Source organism: Phyllobates terribilis, unplaced genomic scaffold (genome assembly GCF_046119375.1).
Source record: "Phyllobates terribilis strain yellow unplaced genomic scaffold, ASM4611937v1 Scaffold_10__3_contigs__length_209671492, whole genome shotgun sequence".
In the NCBI taxonomy this organism is placed as follows: Eukaryota; Metazoa; Chordata; class Amphibia; order Anura; family Dendrobatidae; genus Phyllobates; species Phyllobates terribilis.
The window spans coordinates 176,928,156-176,941,703 of record NW_027362770.1 but is presented as its reverse complement, the minus strand read 5'-3'; positions in this window follow the sequence as shown (position 1 = coordinate 176,941,703).

Below are 13,548 nucleotides of genomic sequence, written 5' to 3'. Positions count from 1 at the left end.
TGGCTGAGGATTAGTGCCCTCCACCAGCTTGGGATCCGGTACCCTTGTGCCAACCCTTCACCCTGTTGCTTGTATTTGGGCTCTTGGGGTTCCCTCTTCTTCCCCTCTGGGTCCTTCTGACTCCTCTCTCTCTTCTTTCAGGACTGCTTGACCCTCTACAACAGACTGACTAGTAGCTGTCTGCCTGTCTGACCCTGATCTAAGATGGTTCCCACCTTATATACTCCCTCTATGTGTGAGCTCAGGTGACCAGCACCCAATGAGCTCCTAGCTTTACCCAGACTGCTCCCCCTATCTGCCCCTACACTACTGGGATGTTCCACCCCCCTCCCACTCCAGCCAGGGACAGACACTATCGTACCTGCACATAAACTGGTGGGAGTACCGTTGATCTGTCCCCCGGAAATGGGATGTATGTAGTGTATGCAGCCTACTGAGCTCAGTTCCACACTCCATCCTTACCCGGGAGTGGAATATCACACCTCTGGCTTGAGGTGCAATACCCCTGTAGCAGCCGAATCCTCAGGGTGCTACATTCCCCCCTGGTAAATCACAGCACGTCCTCGGGCTGTAAGAGAATAAACATCCAAAACATACAAATTTTTTTTTCATAAAACATAAACATATAAAACAGTATATATATCAGCATAAACTTTTCATAAATAACATTCTTGTTCCTCCGGCCACGGTGCAACTTGTGACCGGGTAAAGTGCGACAGTCTCTTCAAGAAAAACAACAGTTTCCTATAAAACCGGTAGGGGGCGCCTTAGAAAGCGCAACTATTTACAAGGGGCAAAGTATGGCCGTTCTCAGTCCTCGGCCAGGTATAAGGAAGGAATGACCGCTCTCAGTCCTCGGTCAGTGGGATTAAGGGAAATACGGGTAACAGTTTAATTTGCTGGTCCCAACGGGGACTATATTTTAACTAGCAGCAGTAACAGTTCACTGTACCCCGACGGGTAACTATTTACAGTCTCTTTACCGTACTTTAACGACGGCGTCCTCCTGCTTCTTCTTTGTCTTCAGACCCGTCCGGGTCCTCTTGCTCCTCCTCACACCGCAGCTCCTCCTCCGTCAGGCGATGCACATGGAGGGCGTAGGGTCCTTTGGCACACTTGTGCCGGGTGAACGTGACCTCGTCCCCTACGTACAGGTCACGACCTCTGTGTCCCTCCGGCAGATGGCTTTCTACGTCTCTGCGGGTTACAAAGACGTCGCCGGGGGTATGATGGTCTCTTATGAAGCCCCACCCATGCTGCAGGTTGAATTTAATCACAGTCCCGGTGGTACGGGGACCATGAGCTGCACGGGGGTTCCTCCTGGTCCGGCTCTTCTGCCCTGCGCTCTGTTCTTGCAGCCGCTGCTCTCGGACCCGCCTCTCTCTCCGTTCTCGCTCGAAGTCTGCCAACTGCTGGCGGCAGCACTCCACTCGCTCTGCTGCGGCTGCCCGCGTTTCTTGAGTGAACCCCATGAGATCTCCTCCGGTGGGGTCCCACTCGAATTGTGCTTCTTCTAGCGGGAGCGGGGTTCTCCTGACGGGCTTCGGAGCCGGAATCAGGGGCTCGCACAGGGGCCTTGCTCTTTGGAGTTCCAGTTGGTAGTACTCCTGGGGCCATACAAAGGGCTGCCCATCCGGGCACGTGTGCTGGGCAAATAGATCTTCGCCCAGGTGCGGCACTCGAGATGTTGAGGGCGCGTTGATGGTAGCGGCACCCGTGTTGACCAGGCCTTGCGACCAGGCTTGGGGCACCCTAAAGGTAAAGGGCACCGTAAGGACGGCGGCGCCCGGGGGTACTCGGCCCTGCGACCAGGCCGGTGGCTCCGCGGAGGAAGGGGGCGCTGTTGGAATTGCGGCGCCCGGAGGTACTAGACCTTGCGACCAGGCCGATGGTATTTCCTGTTTCGCCGCGCTCAGGGTCGAGGCGTGTGACGTCACAGGGGTCGCGGCCGCGGCTTCTACTTGAGGCCTAGTCTGGCACGGTGATGATGCAGCGACGGGCACGGCAGGGGGAATTTCGGGCTCTGCGACGGGGAGCTGGGACAGGTACACGGTTCCTCGGCTCGGGGTAGAGACGTCCCCTTTACCTGCCTCCAGTTGTCCAGCTCCCTTCTCGGCGCCGTCTCCAGCCTTCACTCCTCCTGCACCATCCTCAGAGGCGGTCTGTCTCCTCGTCTCGGGTGGCGTGCTCCGCTGACAGGTTCCGGTCTGCTGGGCCATCTCACGGCTCCACTCCGTCAGCGTGTCTTGCTGCACCTGGGCCATCCTCCGTGCGAGGCCCTCCAGCGCGGTCTGTGCACACTCCTGGTCTCGGGGGAGCTGTGCTAGGATCTCCACTAAGCCTAGTGGCGTTGTTGCTTGCAGCAGGCTCCTGACCACTGGGTCGGTGCTGCCTGTCTCTCCCTCCATCTCCGGGTACGCTTTCTCCGGAGTCTTCTCCAGACTTCTTGTGTAGCGCTGGCGTCCCTGCCCTCTGCTAGGCAGGGACGCTGCTCCCCTCACCGCTCTGCTCCGTGCCCGGCGTCCTCTCCCCGCTCTGCTGTCAGCGCGCGCTCCTGCCCGGCGTCCTCCTCCTGCTCTGCTCTCGGCGCGCGCTCCTTCCCGGCCCCTGTGCTTAGGGCGCGCGCGCGCGCGCTCCCCTCCTCTTAAAGGGGCCGCGCGCGCCGCCCTAAAGAGTCCCCGGCCAATGGCCGGAGGACTTCATCATATAAAAGGCACCTCCTCCAAAATGGAGGTGCCCGAGCAATGTTGTTTGCACCTGTGTCTCACCTGTGCTTCAGCCCTCAGGTCCCGTTGCCAGTTACCTGCCAGTTACCTGCCAGTTACCTGCCTGATTCCTGCCAGTTACCTGCCTGATTCCTGCCTGAATACTTGTTACCTGTCTGCCAGTCTGAGGTCCGACGGTCTGCCTTACTACTCCTGTCAGTCTGTCTAAGGACCAGCCTGCCCGCTCACCTGGGAGCGCATATCAGCTACCTGCCTGCTTGCCTGAGGTCCGACGGTCTGCTTTACTACTCCGGTCAGTCTGTCTATGGACCAGCTTGCCCGCTCACCTGGGAGCGCTTCTCCGTTACCTGCCTGCTTGCCAGCCCGGAGGCTCCGTTGTCACGTGCTGTGACCACCAGCTATCTCAGAGACTCTTGCCCGCTCACCTGGGAGCGCATCTCCGTTACCTGCCTGCTTGCCAGCCCGGAGGTCCCGTTGTCACGTGCGGTGACCACCAGCTATTCCAGAGACTCTTGCCCGCTCACCTGGGAGCGCTTCTCCGTTACCTGCCTGCCTGCCAGCCCGGAGGCTCCGCCGTCACGTGCCGTGACCACCTGCTATTCCAGAGACTCTCGCTTGCTCACCTGGGAGCACCCATCTACCATCTGCCTGCTAGCCTACCCGGAGGCTCTGCCATCACAGGTCGTACCTACCCCTTACCCAGAGACTGCCCTGATCACTTGCCGTATCTCCCTGTCCGTTCACCCAGAGACTGCCCTGATCACTTGCCGTATCTCCCTGTCCATTCATCCAGAGACTGCCACCCGCTCCCTTACAAGGGCCGCCCCCTTGTATAGTAGCTCAGAGGTTCCGCCTCCCGGACCCGTTACAGTTTGCTCGGGCCATGGAACCCGGTGGCACCCAAGCTCCCTCGCTCTCGGACCTCTGTCTTGAACTGTCCCGTCAGAGGTCCCAACAGGAGACCATCCTGGGTCACCTGCAGAATGTTAATACTCGCCTGAACACTCTGTCTGATCCACCAACAACCTCCGCCAGTACCATGGTATCCTTTTCCGGACCCCGGCTCTCTGCACCTCCTCGCTTCGGAGGCGACTCCGTCCTGGCTCGGGGCTTCATAAATCAGTGCACCCTGCATTTTGAACTATTATCCCACCAGTTTAACTCCGACCGAGCCAAAATTGCCTTTATCATGTCCCATCTCACCGGGGAGGCCCTGGCCTGGCTAAATCCTCTATGGGAGAGAGGAGATCCCCTGGTGTCCGACTTGCCTGCCTTTCTCATGGCTTTCCGGAAAGCCTTCGACGAACCCGGACGGAGGACCTCATCCGCATCTTCTCTGCTTCGCCTCCGTCAGGGAAGCCTCACCGTGGGCCAATATGCCATACGGTTCCGTACCCTTGCCTCGGAGCTGGCCTGGGATAACGAAGCCCTGGTATCCGTCTTCTGGGAGGGTCTGTCCGGCCGTATTAAAGATGAACTTGCTGGTCGGGACATTCCTACCACTCTCGATGATCTAATAACCCTTGCCACCCGGATTGACCTACGGTTCCAGGAGCGTGCCAAAGAGGTCACCCGTGAGAGAAGGATTCCACGTCTAGCTCCTACTTTCCAGGAACCCGTCATTCCTTCCGTTTCTCCACAGGTACACTCTCCTGAGCCTATGCAGGTCGACCAGACCAAGATGGTCAAATCCCGTCAGGATTTCCGCCGTGCCGAGGGGAGCTGCTTCTACTGTGGCAGTAAGGAGCATCTGATCCGTGCCTGCCCGGAGAGGTCGGGAGAACGCCTGTATCTAGGTTCACTCAGAGGGGTCGATCTAGACAAAAATAAATCCTCTCCATCCCTGCTGTTGTCAGTCTCAATCATCTGCGGGGAGAATCGTTATTCCGAACTAGCCCAACTTGACTCTGGAGCAGCCGGAAATCTTATTTCACAGTCCCTGGTGGAGAAATTCCGCATCCCCACCAAACCTCTGGCTGTACCCTTGTCTGTTGTTGCCGTGGATGGGGGCCTCTTACCTCGCCCCATCCAATTCATCACCGAATCCATTACTCTGCAGGTGGGAATGCTGCATTCAGAGAGTATCTCCTTTCACGTTCTGCCTGGTCTCCCTCACGCCCTCTTGCTAGGTCTGCCTTGGCTCCAGAGACATGCACCCGTGCTTGACTGGCAAACCGGAGAAGTCCTTCACTGGGGACAGGCCTGTCATAAAACCTGCCTGGTTCCCGTCCATTCCGTCCGTCCCTCTCCTATCCCAGCTAATCTACCTGGACTTCCGATTCCTTATTGGTCTAGTGCTGATGTCTTTGTTAAGGAGGAGGCAGAGACATCACCACCTCATAGACCATGTGACTGCCCCATCGATCCCGCCAGAGTAATGCAGGTGGCTCCCGTGAGTCTAAATTGTCTCCCTCCTGGTAAGACGTTCGTATCGGTACCTGATCGGGAGAGAATCCTACACTGGGGTCATTCGTCTAAACTAGCTGACCACGCCGGTCGGAAAAAGACCCTCCAGCTTATTACCCGACACTACTGGTGGCCTAACCTGCACAAGGATGTTATGGACTTTGTTTCTGCCTGTGTGTCCTGCGCCCGCAACAAAGTTCCGAGACACCTGTCGGCCGGCCGCCTTCTTCCTCTGCCAGTACCTGCTGCCCCCTGGCAGCATTTAGCGATGGACCCTCCTCAATTCCGTCCTGGGGATAAAGTCTGGCTCTCGTCCAAATATGTCCGACTCAAGATCCCTTCCTATAAGTTAGGGTCTCGGTTCATCGGCCCACTGGTGGTCATCGGTCAGATCAACCCGGTAACCTATAAATTGAAACTCCCGGCCAACTTACGGATCCCTAACTCCTTCCATGTATCTCTCCTCAAACCTGTGGTACTTAACTCTTTTTCTAAGTCTACAGGTACGCCTCCTGCTCTGGTTTCTGCTGAGGACAAGTTTGAGGTAGAGAACATTCTTGCCAGCAAAAGGGTAAGAGGAAAGACCTTTTTTCTGGTAGATTGGAGGGGGTTTGGTCCTGAGGAGAGAACGTGGGAGCCCCGGGAGAACATCCATGCCCCTCTCATCCTAGCTAAATTTCTGTCTGGCCTAAAAAAGGGGGGGCCTAAAGGGGGGGGTACTGTAGCGCTGGCGTCCCTGCCCTCTGCTAGGCAGGGACGCTGCTCCCCTCACCGCTCTGCTCCGTGCCCGGCGTCCTCTCCCCGCTCTGCTGTCAGCGCGCGCTCCTGCCCGGCGTCCTCCTCCTGCTCTGCTCTCGGCGCGCGCTCCTTCCCGGCCCCTGTGCTTAGGGCGCGCGCGCGCGCGCTCCCCTCCTCTTAAAGGGGCCGCGCGCGCCGCCCTAAAGAGTCCCCGGCCAATGGCCGGAGGACTTCATCATATAAAAGGCACCTCCTCCAAAATGGAGGTGCCCGAGCAATGTTGTTTGCACCTGTGTCTCACCTGTGCTTCAGCCCTCAGGTCCCGTTGCCAGTTACCTGCCAGTTACCTGCCAGTTACCTGCCTGATTCCTGCCAGTTACCTGCCTGATTCCTGCCTGAATACTTGTTACCTGTCTGCCAGTCTGAGGTCCGACGGTCTGCCTTACTACTCCTGTCAGTCTGTCTAAGGACCAGCCTGCCCGCTCACCTGGGAGCGCATATCAGCTACCTGCCTGCTTGCCTGAGGTCCGACGGTCTGCTTTACTACTCCGGTCAGTCTGTCTATGGACCAGCTTGCCCGCTCACCTGGGAGCGCTTCTCCGTTACCTGCCTGCTTGCCAGCCCGGAGGCTCCGTTGTCACGTGCTGTGACCACCAGCTATCTCAGAGACTCTTGCCCGCTCACCTGGGAGCGCATCTCCGTTACCTGCCTGCTTGCCAGCCCGGAGGTCCCGTTGTCACGTGCGGTGACCACCAGCTATTCCAGAGACTCTTGCCCGCTCACCTGGGAGCGCTTCTCCGTTACCTGCCTGCCTGCCAGCCCGGAGGCTCCGCCGTCACGTGCCGTGACCACCTGCTATTCCAGAGACTCTCGCTTGCTCACCTGGGAGCACCCATCTACCATCTGCCTGCTAGCCTACCCGGAGGCTCTGCCATCACAGGTCGTACCTACCCCTTACCCAGAGACTGCCCTGATCACTTGCCGTATCTCCCTGTCCGTTCACCCAGAGACTGCCCTGATCACTTGCCGTATCTCCCTGTCCATTCATCCAGAGACTGCCACCCGCTCCCTTACAAGGGCCGCCCCCTTGTATAGTAGCTCAGAGGTTCCGCCTCCCGGACCCGTTACATCTTGTCTCCGGGTGCGCTCTCTCCAGACTCCTCCAGGCTGCACCTATCTTCGCTCCTTTGTTCCGTCTCCGCCCACCTTGAGGGTGGTCCCGGGGCAACTTTGTGATTGTCAGTTCCAGGGGCAATTCTCTTACGCTGATGGACACTTCCAGCATCACAGTCTCTGTTGGTGGGCGCGGTTTCCGCTTTTGGCGCCATTCTTCGACCTGGCCCACGATGGGAGGTGACCTCTTGCCACCCTCTGGCACGCCCATAATGGCGTCCGCTCTTCCAAGGCGGGAAATCTTTGGAAATGGCGGGAAAAAGCTGCAAATGGCGGACAACCGGCGGGAAACGACCTGTGATGGGGTCCGTTGGCGGGGACCCTCCGGAACCGGCGGGAGACTTCTTTTTGAGGTAACGGTGAACTTTTCTTCAGGCACGCAGTACCCGGTTGTTGCGGGCACGTAATCCTGCCGACTACGCCAAAGTTGACGCGCCCCCTGGGCCAGTGTTGTTTGGGGGATACCCGGATCCGGATCAGATGGGGGTTGTAGTCTCCGAATGGCGGTGACCCGGTCCGTGCCCAGGGTGTCAAGCTCAGTGTGTGGCAGTCCTACAGATGTTGCTGGATGTTCTTTAGTGTCGACTATGCCACCCGTTGATTTGCGGTCAATACGGCCGCCGCTGCAGCAGGGTCCGCTGAGGCTGGTGGTGTGTGTGCAGCTTCTGGTAGTATAACCCCCAACGGGAGGGGTATAGCCTCAGGGGGTCAGTTGTAGAGGGTGGTGGTTGTGGTGGTGCAGTGAGGGTGGTAATAAGACTCAGAGTCGGGCTGTGCAGTTCAGGGTTTTTACTTACTGCTGTTGTGCTGGTCACTCCGGCCTTGAGTGACCGTCCGAGCCGTGCTGCGTCCACCAGGTCCTGGACTCGGCCAACCCCCAGGTAATTCTGGAGCGTGATCCTGAGCTCCCTTTCTGACGTTCCTTTTCTCTGGCCTTCCCCACCAGGGATCCACCTATGTCCGGCTCCCTCGGGTCTCTTGGTGGGTACACCTCCTCTGGGTTCCCTGACCCTATACTTGGTCTGCCTTCCTGGTGGATTTAGTGGGGGGTCGTGGCAGATCCTGCCCACAACCTCCGGTCTCTGGCTGAGGATTAGTGCCCTCCACCAGCTTGGGATCCGGTACCCTTGTGCCAACCCTTCACCCTGTTGCTTGTATTTGGGCTCTTGGGGTTCCCTCTTCTTCCCCTCTGGGTCCTTCTGACTCCTCTCTCTCTTCTTTCAGGACTGCTTGACCCTCTACAACAGACTGACTAGTAGCTGTCTGCCTGTCTGACCCTGATCTAAGATGGTTCCCAACTTATATACTCCCTCTATGTGTGAGCTCAGGTGACCAGCACCCAATGAGCTCCTAGCTTTACCCAGACTGCTCCCCCTATCTGCCCCTACACTACTGGGATGTTCCACCCCCCTCCCACTCCAGCCAGGGACAGACACTATCGTACCTGCACATAAACTGGTAGGAGTACCGTTGATCTGTCCCCGGAAATGGGATGTATGTAGTGTATGCAGCCTACTGAGCTCAGTTCCACACTCCATCCTTACCCGGGAGTGGAATATCACACCTCTGGCTTGAGGTGCAATACCCCTGTAGCAGCCGAATCCTCAGGGTGCTACAGCAGCACGAGAGATACGCGGTAAAAAACTATCTGTAGTCCTGTTACAGCACAGGGACTACACTGGCGGCACTAGGATGCGTGTGTGACTACGCCGACGGTTACACGTGCCTCCAGCCGGCGTGATACCTGACTGAAGGGTACTACTCCACGTGGCTGACAGGTGATAGCCGTGGATAGGACGTCTGCAGGCTGCTCGGTGTGTTAGGCGACCCCTTTGGCAGAGCCAGACTGCTAGACGAAGATACCTGCCTATTTCCACTAGCCTGCCTATAGAAAATACATGGAACACAGTCGTCCATACAACAGCATCACTTGCTCAATGATCAGAGCGTGCCGCCATGTTTGTGGGCGGGCCTTTTAAAGACTAAGCCCTGCCCACCGTTGCGCCATTGGTGACGCCACCCGTGGACCAATCAGGCCGTGCCAGGTCACCGGGTCAGGTGGTTGCCAAATCACCAATCACGGTCCGCCATGTCACGGGCATGCTCAGTACCGATAATCCTGGACTTAGACTCCAACAGCCCTGTCTCCCTCCGCAACCTATGCTTAACATTGCTAGGCACAAATACCCAAGAGACAATCTGTACATCTCGTGGACCAGCTAGTTGTTGGGGCTGACAATGATGCTGAGCAGCATCAGCCCTGGCTGGACCAGAATGGGAGACCACAGAAGGCTCTGGACCCGTTTCGAATACAGCAACAACCCGACACCCAACAGGTAACTGTTTGGGAGAAGTGTTGTTTTTGCTCCAACAGATTGCTGACACTGCCAAACCAGGGCAGAGGAAGGTGCTCCAGAGAGAGATTCGAGCCCTCCTGTACCAGCAACAGGTAAAGTTAACAGGTGGTGAGATTGGTAATGTACGGGTGACAGACCCGATACCCATTGTGATTCCCCCAATGAGTGAGATGCTGATTTGGTGTAGGGCAGCAATAGGTCTTAAGGGACAGAACTACCAGGCGGTAGTGGAGCCCATTAGCTCAGAGCACAGACCTACACTCTTAACTGCTATAGGGGTAGTTGATGTGCGCAATGGAAGGCTACCTGTACGACTCCTAAATTGTGGGGAGGAGGAAGTCAAATTGCCCTTGGTATGCCACTGTTGCTAGATTGTATACTGTGAATAATGATGCCATACACACAGTGGAATCAATAACCCCACCAGATGCAGTGGAGGACAACGATTCCGAAGCTCAGCTGGAGAATTGGTGTCAACAGCTCCATGTTGGAACTGACGCCACTCCTGTCCATCAGAAACAGGGTGTTTACAGAGTGGTTCAGGAATATAAACAAGTGTTTAGTAAACACCCACTTGACTTTGGAAGGGTTAAAGGGGTACAACACCACATACCCACGGGTTACCATCCACCCATTAAGGAGCGTTACAGACCCATACCACCAGCACATTATCAGAAAGCCAAGGAAATGTTGCGTGACATGAAAAAGGCAGGGGTACTAAGGGATAGCTATAGCCCCTGGGCAGCTCCCCTGGTCCTAGTCAGGAAAAAGGACTGTAGCATGAGGATGTGTGTAGATTATAGACAGATTAATCGCATAACACATAAAGATGCATACCCTTTGCCCCGTATAGAGGAATCCCTGGATGCACTAAAATCTGCCAATTACTTCTCTACACTGGATCTCACTAGCGGGTACTGGCAAGTCTCTGTTGCTGAGGAAGACCGGGAGAAGACGGCCTTCACCATCCCGATGGGACTGTGCGAGTTCAACAGTATGCTGTTTGGACTCTGCAATGCACCCGGAACGTTTCAGAGGTTGATGGAGTGTTGCTTGGGACACAGGAACTTCGAGACAGTGCTGCTGTACCTGGATGACGTTATCGTGTACTCGAGGACGTATGAGGACCATCTGAAGCACCTGGCGGAGGTATTTGAAGCATTGTCCCGGTATGGGATGAAACTAAAGCCTTCTAAATGCCACTTGCTCAAGCAGAAGGTTCAGTACCTGGGGCACGTAGTCAGCTCAGAGGGAGTAGCTCCAGACCCGGAGAAGGTCACTGCCATCCAGAAGTGGCCTGAACCGAGAAGCATCAAAGAAGTACGGCAATTCCTGGGACTGGTCGGGTACTACAGGAGGTTCATAAAGGACTATACCAAAAAGGTAGCACCTCTACAAGACCTCCTGGTAGGACAGTCTAAAAGAGGAAAGAGTCCCCCACTCCAGTGGGGCAAAGAACAGGCTGAATCCTTTGCAGTAATGAAGGAAATCCTGACTGGTGAAGAAATCCTGGCTTACCCTGACTACAGCCAGTCTTTCCTGCTGTACACTGACGCCAGCAATGAGGGACTGGGAGCTGTGTTGTCCCAGAAGCAGAATAGAAGAGAGAAGGTAATTGCGTATGCCAGCAGGAAGCTATGCCCTACCGAGAGGAACCCGGAGAACTACAGTTCCTTCAAGCTGGAGTTCCTGGCCTTGGTCTGGGCTATCACTGAATGATTCAAGCATTACCTAGCCTTAACTAAGTTTACAGCTTTTACTGACAACAATCTCTTGACACACCTGGAGACAGCCAGGTTGGGAGCCATGGAACAGCGTTGGGTGGCCAGACTGTCAAATTATCAGTTCACCATCAAGTACCGGGCGGGTCACAAGAACACCAATGCTGATGCCCTGTCAAGGATGCCCCACCAGTCAGACACCGAGGATGAAGTGGATGATTTAGAGGAAGTTGAATTACCTGCTTTCCACCGAAGCGGAGTGGTCCATGAGCAACACGTCACCAGAAGACGTCAGGGAAGGACGCTGAATCCTCTACCCCACCACAGTTGGAAGGAGACCCAGGACAGTGACCCGGTTGTCAGCCTCATCAAAAGACTGATCACCCAGGAAGGTTCTCACCTGGGGAAGGATGCTCCTCCACACGCCAAGCCACTGTGGAATGAAAGAAGCCGGCTGTTCATCTACAGAGAAAAGCTGTACAGAAGATATGTCAACCCCAGAACCCATGAAATGGTGTGGCAGATTGTTGTACCCAGGAAAGATATCCAGATGGTGTTGGAAGCCTACCACGATCAAGCAGGTCACTTTGGCTGGAAGAAGCTGGAAACCCTGCTGAAGGACCGGTTCTATTGGGTTGGAAAGCGGAGCTTCATAGAGAGGTGGTGCCGGAATTGTGGGCCCTGTAGCCTCAGAAGGAAAGACTACAGCAGCCAGAAAGCACCCTTGCAGTCCATCAAAACCACCCAGCCCCTGGAGATTGTTGCTCTGGCTATTCCTATGCACTGACCATGGTGGATCATTATTCCCAGTTCCTGGTGGTAGCCCCTGTCAAGGACCTGACAGCAGAGACTGCAGCAAGAACGTTCCAAGCATACTTCTGCAGGCCCCATGGATACCCGGACAAAGTGCTGACGGATAAAGGCCCTGCCTTTGAAGCCGAGCTGTTTAAAGAATTCTGTCATCTGTATGGGTGCAAAAAGATCCAGACTATGCCGTATCACCCTCAGACCAATGGTTTATGTGAGAAAATGAACATCGTCATAGACCTGCTGAAAACCTTACCCTTGGAAGAAAGAAATCAGTGGACAGACAAACTACCTGACCTGGTAGATCTGTACAATCACATACCTGTGAGTTCTACTAATTGTACCCCAGCGTACCTCATGAGAGCAAGACCTGGGAAGTTGCCCATGGACCTGGAACTCGGAGTGGTAGAACCTGAAGCAGATATGTCCACTGAAGACTGGGATACAAATCGGCAAGAGCAGTACAGGAGGGTACAGGTCTGTGTCGAAGACAGTCTGAACAGAGTAAGGGAAAAACAAGAAGAACAGTACAATAAACATGCACCAGCAGAACCCTTGGCACCTGGAGAGATAGTGCTAAAGCGGAAGAGAAGAAGTCACAAGCTCGATGACCAGTGGGAAAGAGAGCCCTACACAGTGTTGAACTCCAAGTTTGACAACAGTAAAACCTGCCTGATTAGCAAAGATGGAGGTAAAACAACTGCAACAGTCTCAAGAGACCATCTGAAAGTGTGCCCAGGTCTACTGAAGACAACGGAGGAAGAAGTACCTCCTATAGCACTAGAAGAACCCAAGGAAGACGTGCTTCACACAGTTCTAGGAGATTTCCCTGCGGACTGGCCTCAACTTGATGGAGCAGTGATTATACCCGTAATACACTTCTATCAGCAACCAGAAGAACCTGTAAGCGCCCTGGAAGAGCCTGCTCAGGAACAGGAAGAGTCCCCAGTCAGAGGAGGATCACCCATTGAGACAGAGCCTGAAGGCCCAGTAATCAGTGCACTTGCCAGTCCCATAGAGAGATTAAGGCAGTTCAATAATCTACCATCACGTACACCTGCTAGATTAACAAAAAGGCTACGCACAGACACTAGTGACACACCAGTGCTACGAAGGTCCACACGCAGCACACAAGGACAAATCCCTGCCAGGTTTAGGGAATACGCACAAAGTGCCTACACTATAAATAGCTACCCAGTGGGTATTGCCTATTGTTTGCTATGTAAACTGTCAATAATATGTGCATTTAGTTACCCGTCAGGGTATAGAGACTTGTAGGCTGAGGACTGTGAGCAGCCAAAAACTGTCCTTGTATATAGTTTGCACTTATCAAAGTTCCCCCTTAAATGACCACTGAACAAAAACCCGTTTGGCGTGGCCGAAGACGTGGTCCAGCACCTGGATCACTTATGCCCTGTAGCCACGCCCAGGGCCTACGTTGAGGGTTTTCAGGCGGGTCCCTCATGTTCTTTCTTCGGTGAAATGGATTTACTGTAACTTTATTAATGTTAATATAATTGTTGTTATTGTTCTTAACCTGTTTTGAAAAAAATGCTTCAGTCCAGGAGTACTGAATTGTACTAGGGGGGAATGTGGCACCCTGTTGCGCACAGGTACCAC